The 10,959-nt window shown below is 43.8% G+C and overlaps 1 pseudogene; it reads right to left on the bottom strand.

Annotated features, from left to right (window-relative positions):
- Positions 1-2,168: 2,168 nt before the first annotated feature.
- On the bottom strand, positions 2,169-3,092 carry LOC109391227 (transmembrane protein 106C pseudogene; annotated as a pseudogene).
- Positions 3,093-10,959: the final 7,867 nt, after the last annotated feature.

The following is a 10,959-nucleotide window of genomic DNA, read 5'->3' as shown; positions in this document are numbered from 1 at the left end:
ACTTTTAAAGGATATTTTCACTAAGTATAGAATCCTAACTTCAGTTATTTTCTTTCAGTATTTTGAAGATGTCATTCCATTTTCTTTTAGATTCTATCATTCTTTTTGAGAAATAAGATATCTATCTTGTTCATGATTCTTTGAAATTATGTACCTTTTTCTTTGTTAATTTTAAGATTTTCTCTTTGTCTTTTGTTTGCTGCATTTTTATTATGATGTGACTTTCTTTGAAGTAATTCTGCCTGAGATTTTTAATACTTCTTTAATCTGTGGTTTAATTTTTAAAAATCGGTTTTGGAAAATTCTTGGTCCCTATGAACTAGTAAATCCATCCACTGAATTGATACTTTTTATAGATTTTGCTGAAATTTATTTATGAATGAATTTTGGAAACATATTTTTCTTAGGAAAAAATGTATTTCATCCAAATATCAAATAGTATTCCTTGAGTGGCTTTTTTTTTTTAAGGTACTATTGGAGAATTGGGGAAGAGGAACAGTGTTGGGGAATCTGGGAAGGGGAACAGCCAACTTGTTTTTCTTCAGTCTAGTTGTGGAGGGCGCAGCTAGCTCAGCTCCAAGTCCAGTCACCATCCGGCCCCTCGTTGGTAGCTCGTGGCTGCTCAGCTCAAAGTGTGGTGTTCAATCTTAGTTGTGGGTGGGCATAGCCCACCATCCCATGCGGAAGTTGAACCAACCTTTTGGCTAGGAGCACGTGCTCTCCCCAGCTGAGCCATCCTACCACCTGTTGGCAGCTCAGTGGCAGCTCAACTTGGGTGCAGCTCACTGGCCCCTGTGGGAATCAAATCAGTGACCCTGTTGCTCAGAGCTCATGCTCTTAACCAACTGAGCCACTTGGCTGGCCCCTTGAGTGGCTTTTCACTTAGCAGATCCTTTCTATTTTTGTCTCCCTTTTTGTTATTTTCTGTTCTTAGTTTAAAATTTAATTTATTCTACTTTCTTTAATTTATTTCATAGTTATTCTTTTGCTTTTTGAGTTCAATTTAATTTATTTTTTATAATTTTTCTTTTTAAAAATTTATTTAATGCTATAAATGTACATCTAAGAACATATATATAGCACGTTCTATATTGTTTAAATCTCATTATTCTACAATGTTTTTCTTTTTTTTTTTTTTTTTTTTTTTTTAAAGATTTTTATTGGGGAATTGGGGGGATGGGAACAGTGCTGGGGAATTGGGGAAAGGGGAACAGACAAGTTGCTGTCGTTTTGTTCTTCAGTCTAGTTGTGGAGGATGTTGCTTCACTGGCCCAAGTTGGCACCATCATTGCGCTCTTCTCTGGCGAGGCAGATCAGTCGCCGGCTTCTGGACGGCCGCTCACTGCGGCTGCTGGCCGCTCACGCTGGCTGCTGGCCACACACGGTAGCCCATGGCAATCCACTGCCACAGGGACTGCAGCCCAGGCATCGCCCGCGACCCATGGCAGCCCAGCTCCAGGTTGAGCTGTTGTTCAGCATCTTAGCTGTGGAGGGCAGTGTCACTGGCCCTCATATGTGGGATCCGAACCGGGGCCCTCTGGCATCCCAAGCGAGTTCTTAACCATCGCGCCACTCGGCCGGCCCTACAATGTTTTTCTTTAACCAATGAAGTTAGTAGACATGTATTTGGTTTTTGGTTTTCAGATATATGAATGTTTATTGACCATAAATTTATTGCTGATTTATAAGTTTTTGAAAATCAGAAACGAAGTTTATTTTTCTATCAGATCCCTAATCCACGTTCCAGCCAATGGATGAAGGGTTAATAAAGCCCCATGTAGACTCTTGGTAAAAACAATGGTGACTTTTTACAGGGGGGAATAAAAAGATACTAGATGTTTCTAAGCAGATGAAAAAATTTTCATATTTAATGGGTTTCTCCTTTCTTCTTTTATTTATTCAAATTCTCCCTTCCTGCTGTCACCTCCGCACAGATGAAGCACCAATGGTAGTTTTGCACCTGCACTAACAGTCCTATCTCCGTGTCACTCTGTGGTTCAATAACTTAGAACCATGGTATGGTTTACATTTATAAAGCCTCAAGAACAATTGAAAAGGTCTGAATTAAATTCTTCAAACCTTTATTGAATGTCTACTATTCGCTGGGCACAGGCTAGACACTGGGTAGTAATTCTGCTGGTTCTGAGAAACATAAAGGGTGCTTAAAGAGGAGTAATCCACCTGTGTGGCAGGAGGATATTCGCTGGGGGTTAAGAGAACCAATTTCTTCTCTGTTTGTATTTGTACTACCTGGAGTAGGTATGAACTCAGGCCCTGGGAACAGATGCAATGCTCTCTTCTGACAGGCGCTGCCATGGAAGACCCAAGAACAGTTTCTAAACAGCTATGAAATTTGCTCCAAAATCCGCATAGTAATGTGTCTCCAAGGAGCTCTGGGTCATGTGGCCAATGCATGAAATCTGCACTGAAGTTCACATGCAGACCACACTCTATTGTGCTCCAGGATATCGGGTACTATGCAGAAAAAGGACACATAGGAAAACGGCCCTCCCACCTCAGCCTTTCCAGTACAACTCACCAGTTGCTCTTTCCCAGATGAAGTGAAGGAGATGTTAGTTGTCACATATGTGCCAACCACCGTGTTCACGCCCTGAACCTGACTGGAATCGTCTGGTCACTCCCACAGAGTAGAAGTTAGGGTTTCTTATGTTCCCGGTGGCCATGATGGCAAGGATTACAAATGTGTTCTGCTGATTGAATGTGACTTTCATTACCGTGATGCTCTACTCATCCACAAAGACTGAATGAGGAAATGGGAAGAAAACCACCAAGCCAGGTGCCAGGAGAAGAGCGGGATGGACAGGAGAACATATTGCTCTTTTCTCTGAGGGTGCAGTCTCTGATGACTGTGTGGGGCCAAAACCACCTCCTCCTTTACTTGCACTGTTGGACTGTAGCCTGTCCTTTGACACGTGACGCTGTAATGCTGTCTCGCCTGGTGAACGCCGCATATGAAAACTGAGCAAGGACTTCTTCCTGCTCCAGTTCAGTCTGCAAATCCTCCCCGTTGTCTTCTTTTTTTTCCCTTGCAGAAAAGGGGGACAAGCAGAGGTAGAATGCTGGGACCCCATGGCTGTGATGTGCCACTTGTGTCATGTCCTACCCCTTTCGTCCTCAGAGACGCACACACCGATTTATAACTTAATTGCATTTTGCTCACAGAACCCAGTCTATATAAAACTAATGTTTAAAAATGTGTTGGGACTTAGTATGTGGTCAATTTTTGAAAATGTTCCATGGGCATGTGCAAGGGTTGGGAAAATGAATTGCTGGAAAGGGGCACATTGGAACTGTTTGAGGTGAAGGAAATAGTCTATATCTTTATTATGATGGTGATTACATGACTATACATTTGTCAAAATTTCTCAGATTTTATATCTCAAAAAGATAAATTTTATTGAATGTAAATTATGCCCTGATAAACATGACTTTAAATAAATATGAATATACTCCAGAATATGACCACTTCATGTCATTTCTTTTGCTACTCTGTCTAAGCCACCACCATCTCTATTTAGCCTCCTGACTAGTCTCCCTCCTTCAGCATCTTCAGTCAGTTCTCAAAGTAATAGCCAGAGTGAGCCCATTAACATGTGAGTCAAAGCGTACCATTCCTCTGCTTAAAGCCATCCAATTTTTCTCCATCTTACAAAGGTTTATAAAAGTCCCTACAAGATCTTTCCCCCACCTCTCTCGGACCTCTCACCCTCCCCCCGCCACCTCCTAGTTCCCTCTTTCCACCCACACTAACCTATTGTTTTTTCCTAGTACCAAACCTTTTCCATCTTAGGGTCCTTGCATTTACTGCTTCCTCTGCCTCCTCCCAGGTGCCCGAGGTCTCCCAGGTGACTGAATAACTTGCTCCCTTGCTCCCTTAAGAAGCAAATGACACTTTTTTCAATGAGGTCTCCCTCACCATCCTATTTAAAACTACAACCTCCCTCCAACACCTGGTCAACATTTCCTACCCCTTCTCTGCTTTATTTTTCCCCCTAACACTCCTAAATTTTTAACATACTATGAATTTTATTTATTTATTTTGTTTATTGTTGATCCTTCTCACCCTCCCCACCACCAAATCTGCTTTGTTGATCCCTGTCTCCCAGTGCCCAGAACAGTACCTGGCACATAATTGGTGCTCAATAAGTAGATGTTAACAAAATAAAGAAGTGAATACCCATATGGTTTTTCTCCTTTAATATGTCACTTAAATAAATTTGATAATAATATCATACACATTGGAGTTCTCCAGAGAAGCAAAACCAATAGGAGACTATATATATATAGATAGATAGATAGATAGATAGATAGATCATATTATATATAATGTGTATATGTGTGTGTATACATATTATGTATTATATATATTTTATATATATATTATATATAATATATTATATATTATATACACACACATATATTATATACATAATATATATAAAAAGAGATCTATTTTAAGGAATTGGCTCGCATGGTTATGGAGGCTGGCAAGCCCAAAGGCTGCAGAGGCTAGGTCCCATTTTGAGCCCGAAGGCCAGCAAGCTGCTGTAAAACCAAGAAGAGTTTGTGTTCCAGTTAGAAGACTGTCAGGCAGGAGGATTCTCTCTTACTCAGGGGAGAGCCAGCCTTTGGCTCTATTCAGGTTTTCAACTGATTGGGTAAGACTCACCCACATTGGGGAGGGCAATCTGCTTCACTAGTCTATAGACTTAAGTGTTAATCTCACCCAAAAACATCCTCACAGAAACCCTCAGAATAATGTTCAAACAAATATGTGGTCACCATGTCGTCCAATCAAGTCGACACATAAAATTAACCATAGTATCATAATATTAATGTTAATACTACTAGTATATTAATTACACCTATTGATTTTTTTAAATTGGGGAATTGGGGGAGGGGAACAGTGTTGGGGAGTTGGGGAAGGGGACCAAGTTGTTGCTCTTCAGTCTTAGTTGTGGAGGGCGCCAGTCACCACCTGGCTTCCCGTCGGCAGCTCGTGTCCTCTAAGCTCAAGGTGCTGTGTTAGAATCTTAGTTGCAGGTGGGCATAGCCACTATCCCATGTGGAAATCAAACCAGCAGCCTTGTTAAGAGCGCACATTCTATACACTGAGCCATCCAGGTGGCAGCTCAGCTCAAGGTGCCGAGTTCAATCTTAGTTGCTGGTGGGCATAGCCACCATGGGACATGCAGTCTTGTTGTTAGGAGCACCTGCTCTCACCAGCTAAGGCATCATGCCACCTGTTGGCAGCTCAGCAGCAGCTCAGCTCAGGCGCAGCGTCACTGGCCCATGTGGGAATTGAACCGGCGACACTGTTGCTCAGAGCTTGCGCTGTTAAGCTAACTCTTAACCAACTGAGCCACTCGGCCGGCCCCTGATTATTATTATTTTTTTATTATATTATGTTAAACCAACCTGGAATTTCTGAAGTAAACCTACCTTTATTATGATGTAGTGTTTATTTTAGAATTACTGAATCTAGTTTGCAAATATTTCATCTAGCATCTTTGCATCTATTTTCAGAATTGATGTTGACTAGTGATTTCCCATTTTTGTCCTAGCGTTCTAGCTTCACAAAATGAGTCGAGGATTTTTGGCTGTCCTTAACATTGGATTATTTTTGCATGTTTTAAAATTTTGATTGTTAGGTTCATTTTGGGTGGGTTTTCTTTTTCTTTTTCATGTTTCTGTCTACCTGCCTATACCCTACCCAGCCAGCCCTTCCCTGACCAGCATTTTCTGACAGCTTCTACCTGAACTTTGGGATTCCATCATGGACCAGGTTTTATAACGGCAGTTTGGGGTTTCTGACCTTGGGGACATCTGTGTCATCATGAGGCCAGTATGTGGCTAAGCTCCGTTTTTGACTGGGAGTTGGGTCTTCAACTCCACATTCCCAGACCTTCATTCTTCTAAAACCTTGGTCTCCAGGCAATGGAAAGCCATGGTCTCTTTCTTTCAGGGCTTCCACTCCACTTCCTGACTGCAAGCAACGTACGACGTACTTGGTGCCTGTTGCCGCCATCTTGTGTGGTTGCGTCTTGGGTTTACACAGCAGAAGCCAAACTCCCTGCTGATTTTAGACAAAGAGCCCAGTGGGTCAGAGGCTTCTGGCAGTTTTTCTTCTGCTTCTGTTGAGCCAGACATTGCTTTCTAGCTTTCTATTTTTATCCCTTATCTGTCATGGCTTTGTGTTCATAGCTGAAAGATGGATGGAGCATAAACTCATTGAGCTGTCTTGTCCAGAACTCTCTTCCCTATCTTTCTTATTTTCAAGTCACTGCCTTGTTGCACAAGGATTTAAAGAAGGTGTTTTATTTCATCACACTGACACAATGAATCAAATTGAGCAGATATTCTTATAACCCCAAGTGACAATTGAGCAAAACCAGAAACGAAGAGTTCAAGTGCCTCATCTCAGGGTTAGTGAATGGACGGTTACCTGCAGAGCCTGGATGCCCACATGCGGCTTCAGAGTCTATCCCGTTTTAGTTTTCAGATCACTCTTCCCGCCAAGAGAAACAATCATGGTATTTGTTAAAGACAATCCCCTTGCCCAAATAGTCAATGCCTATGATTCCTTGGACATTTTGTGATTTCCTAAAGAACAATGCCAGAGGTGAGAAGGTCTGATCTGCTATCACAACAGTGATTTTAATTTAGATGCTGTCATTCACACTGACTCCTCCTCCTTAGTTGTCAGGGCTCCAACATTCTATTCAGTTCAGCTCGACTCAACAAATGTTCACTGAGGCCCCGTCATGCTCAGACACCACTAGGTCTGGTCTACGGCTGGTCCAGAAAGGGGTGTTCCCCCCAATCATGGGTAAATGAATAACCAGTTATCCAATCAAGAAATAATCTATGGGGCCGGCCGAGTGGTGCGATGGTTAAGAGCTGGCTTGGGACGCCAGAGGGTCGTGGTTCGGATCCCACATATGAGGGCCAGTGACACTGCCCTCTACAGCTAAGATGCTGAACAACAGCTCAACCTGGAGCTGGGCTGCCATGAGTCACTGGCGACGGCGTAGGCTGCAGCCCCTGTGGCAGTGGGTTGCCATGGGCTACCGTGTGTAGCCAGCAGCCAGTGTGAGTGGCCAGCAGCCGCTGTGAGCAGTCATCCAGAAGCCAGTGACTGATCTGCCTCATGTGGGAAGAGCACAATGATGGTGCTAACTTGGGCCAGTGAAGCAACGTCCTCCACAACTAGACTGAAGAACAAAAGGATAGCAACTTGTCTGTTCCCCTTCCCCCAATTCCTCAATAAAAATCTTTAAAAAAAAAAGAGAGTCAGACATTGTATGATTCCACTGATAAAAAAGAAAGAAAGAATCTATGAATCCTTTTGTACAGGCCAGGCTCCTCACCGGTGAAAACAGAAGATAGAAAGGGAAATCAGTTCACAGAGCCTGTCCAGCTCATGGCAAGAGCCAATGCGGACATCGATGACTGACATGGAAGGTGGAAAATGAAGCATGGTAAAGTGGACTCCGTAAGGACAGCTGAAGGGGTTAGAGTAGACCATGAGATCAGCCTGGAAACTCTTGTTAGATCGCTGGCAAACACTGATACGTGCTGGCCTTTGGTAGGGGCTTCAGAAATGTAAAGAGAAGAATGGTCCTGAGATAACCGGGGGGCAAAGGACCACGGTCAAATGTGACACCCTGGCGCTGTTAGAACCCGTACAGCAGTCCCCAACAGGGAGGGAAGATCACTTTTCCCCAAAAGCCTCCGTGTTTGTTGGTATGAAGGAGGTTGGCAAGAGCAGGGGGTGGGCATTTTAGCGCTATTCTGCAAGGCGGGAGAATTTGGACATACATTTGATTGGGTGCCCTACACCCTGCCCCTATAGAAACTCAGTAAATACTGAATTGAATTGACTAGTCATCAAAGAAGAAATTTACTTATTAAGAAAAATGTTAAGGAAAGAGATGGAAGTTCAGATTAGGACATTAGTTAGAATAAGGATTCAGTCTGAAAATCAAGGTTGTCATCAAAACCTTTTCACTGTCTACACATTTTGCACTTAAGGGTATTTTGGAATTTGATTTCCTAAAGATTTCCTTTGGATACATTTCCTCTCATCATGCTTTGAGTCATGCCAGCACTTCCTCTGATTTCTTTACTTATTCATTCAATCCCCGTGGAGAACCTACAGCAACCCACATTTATCCAGGCTAACAGAACAAAGGTCCTAGTGAAATAATGCAGAAACCATGACAATGACTGTGGACAGTCGCATTTCTGAAAAGTGACCTTCGAGCACGTTCCCAGAAAGGCTGCCTGCACTGGTTTTAAACTCAGGCTTGCCAATGTCCTTCCATTTCAGGGACTCTAGCCACAACAGTGCGTCTGTGTTATCAGGAATTGGAGGTACACCAAAATAATATCGCACATACAAGGAACTGAAGAGATGCTAATCTCATTCCTGCATCTCCCTGTTTTCTTGGCTGCCTAAAACACCCCACATACTGTTACCTTTGTGATTTTAAATCCACAGCATTTAAAAGAATTATACATATGTCTGCATAAACTGGACGGATTGGGTTAAAAAAAAACATAAGGGCAATGTTTATTCAAATGTCAAACATTGTATGTGTAGATTTAGTGTTTTTTCTTAGCCACGGATAACATTCCAGACTGTAATTAATTTATCCATGTTCCTATCAGTACAGCCTTATTACAGAACAAAAAGGGGTGGAGAGAGGTGGGGGTTAGGGGAGGAGGGGAACCAACGCTATTTCTTTTGGAAAAGCTTTCTTAATTGGATTTGTGCTCTTTTCATAACAAGATGAAGGTTGTGGTTATGTGTCAAATACAAGGACAGCTGTGATGCCTGAATCTGTGAGTCCATAGCCAGCTGTGTTGTGTCTCTTGGGTGACTCGAGGGTGCCAAGAACTAACACAGACATCCCAAGACCTGGCCAGAGGCAGCTTGAATGACTATTTTCATAAACAATCTTGCTGTCCACCAGTCGGGCAACACTCAGTGGCATTGGATGAGCACAGTACATAGCAGGGGCCCATAGGGTTGGTGCTGTTTCATGGGAAAGATAGTCCTTGCCTCAAATCAACAGTTCCTAACGTGGCAACTACAAATCACTTAGCACATCCGGGGTCCATAAGTCTCCTGAATTGCAGATCAAATGTTGCACATGGGTTCATATCGGAGCCAGCCGATATCTCGAACAGTCCTGAGGGGGGGAGGGCGTTAGGATTAAGAAAAGAGACAGAAGAGAGAGAGAGTTACTGGGAGGACTCCAGTAAATACTTGAAGCCCCGAGTTTATTTTCCAACATCCTTATATACATCCAGGGTACGTGCAAAACAGAAGGGATAAACATGCATTACCTCCTTCAAAAGTAGATTATTAACTATCTACTAAATACTTTAAAGGTCAGGGAGACCTTAGGGGTAAGCCTCCCAGAACACTTCCTTCCATTAACCCAAATAGCTACAAATCTTCTGTGTCTCTTTAGGAACTGGCCTATTCGCCTGGTACCTCACTGTTAAATAAACATCCTACAGGTGCAAAAAGGAGCAAAACAAGATGCAAAACAATGCATCACTAAAGCCAGCCTGCATGGCTCCCAACAGGTTCATTTGCTTGGTAGGGGGAAGCCATAGCTTTTCTCGGATTCCAAAGGAGAATCCTGAAAAATTAAGAACCCTCAGTCTAAAAGGAGAAACAGAACGGACACATCTGACACAGCCAAAAAGCACTTGCTACACAACAAATGATCAAGGACAAAACAATTCAGGGAGGCAATGAGTTCCTAGGTGTGCAAAGGGAAGGGACAGGCAGATAAGGGGCTACGTGGAAAGTAGGTCCTTGTCGGGAAGATTGTGGAGCGTTGGGGGCTGTGGCAAACTCGAGTTTCTGTGGAAAGGGGCTGATGCCATCCGTTCCTGCCATTGTTGCTGTGCCAAAGCTGGGACAAAGTTTCGAGACCCATTGACTTTTGAAGAGAAATCAGAAATCTAGATGTTTAGTATGAGAGCTCTCAATTTGTTAATCTTAAAAACTAATTCAAAGTTGAAGGAAATCAATAGACCCTAATCCTGGAGGCTCCGAGCTGGCTAGCATCCCCTCACTGTTGACTTCTGCTCTAGGTCTAGGATTTGAAAGAGCACTGGCTCTAAGTTGGAAGACCATCATCAACCTGTGGTTTGTAAAACTGGAAACGGGTTAGACCCCTCGGAGAAGGTTCTGGAGGGAGACAAGTTGGGCTGTGCACAGGGCACCGAGTGCCTCTTCAGCTGGCCTGGAAGCTCAGAGGAGCAGAGCAGTGGGAAGTGAGGCCTTGGAGCTGGAATGGCCTGGAGGCCTCAAGCAGGCTGGGGGCGGAGCCAGTCCTCTCGGCGGGGGTTAGAAGAATGCCTGGAGACTGCAGTGTTTGGGAAGAATGTCCCTTGTCTGCAGGACTCCCAGCCAAAGAGGAGTCCTGGGAGGAAACTGAGGCAGGCCTCTGTGACCAAGTGAATCAGACTGGGAGATGTTGGCTAAGGAAGGGGGACAGAAGAGACAGGGCACCAAATGGCCACCAGAGAAGACAGGGACATGTCGAGTTGTCTGTGTGGAACGATGATGGAGCATGGACAGCACCGGGGGTGGGGGTGGGGGGGTGAAGGGAGCTGATGCCCCAGGTGGCCAGGTGGGGCTCTCTTCCATCATTCTGCACCTCATCACCTGTCACCAGGGGGGCTGGATGGGGACTTCCATGGTCTTTCTCCTCTTTGTCCTTCTCGTGGGAAAAAAATATTGTGATTTTAGCACACTACTGCACCCAGGTTATGCTTGCGACTACTATAAAAAGGTTGTTTGCCTTACAGGTGTTTCTCCCTGAGAAAAACAGTTGCCCATGGGGATAGTAGAAGCCATGGGGTAAGGGGTCAAAAAGCAAGAAGGAAAACAGGTGACAGGATGGCTCAGCT

Source organism: Hipposideros armiger, unplaced genomic scaffold, assembly GCF_001890085.2.
Source record: "Hipposideros armiger isolate ML-2016 unplaced genomic scaffold, ASM189008v1 scaffold_285, whole genome shotgun sequence".
Lineage (NCBI taxonomy): Eukaryota > Metazoa > Chordata > Mammalia > Chiroptera > Hipposideridae > Hipposideros > Hipposideros armiger.
This window is presented reverse-complemented; position numbering and strand designations above follow the sequence as displayed.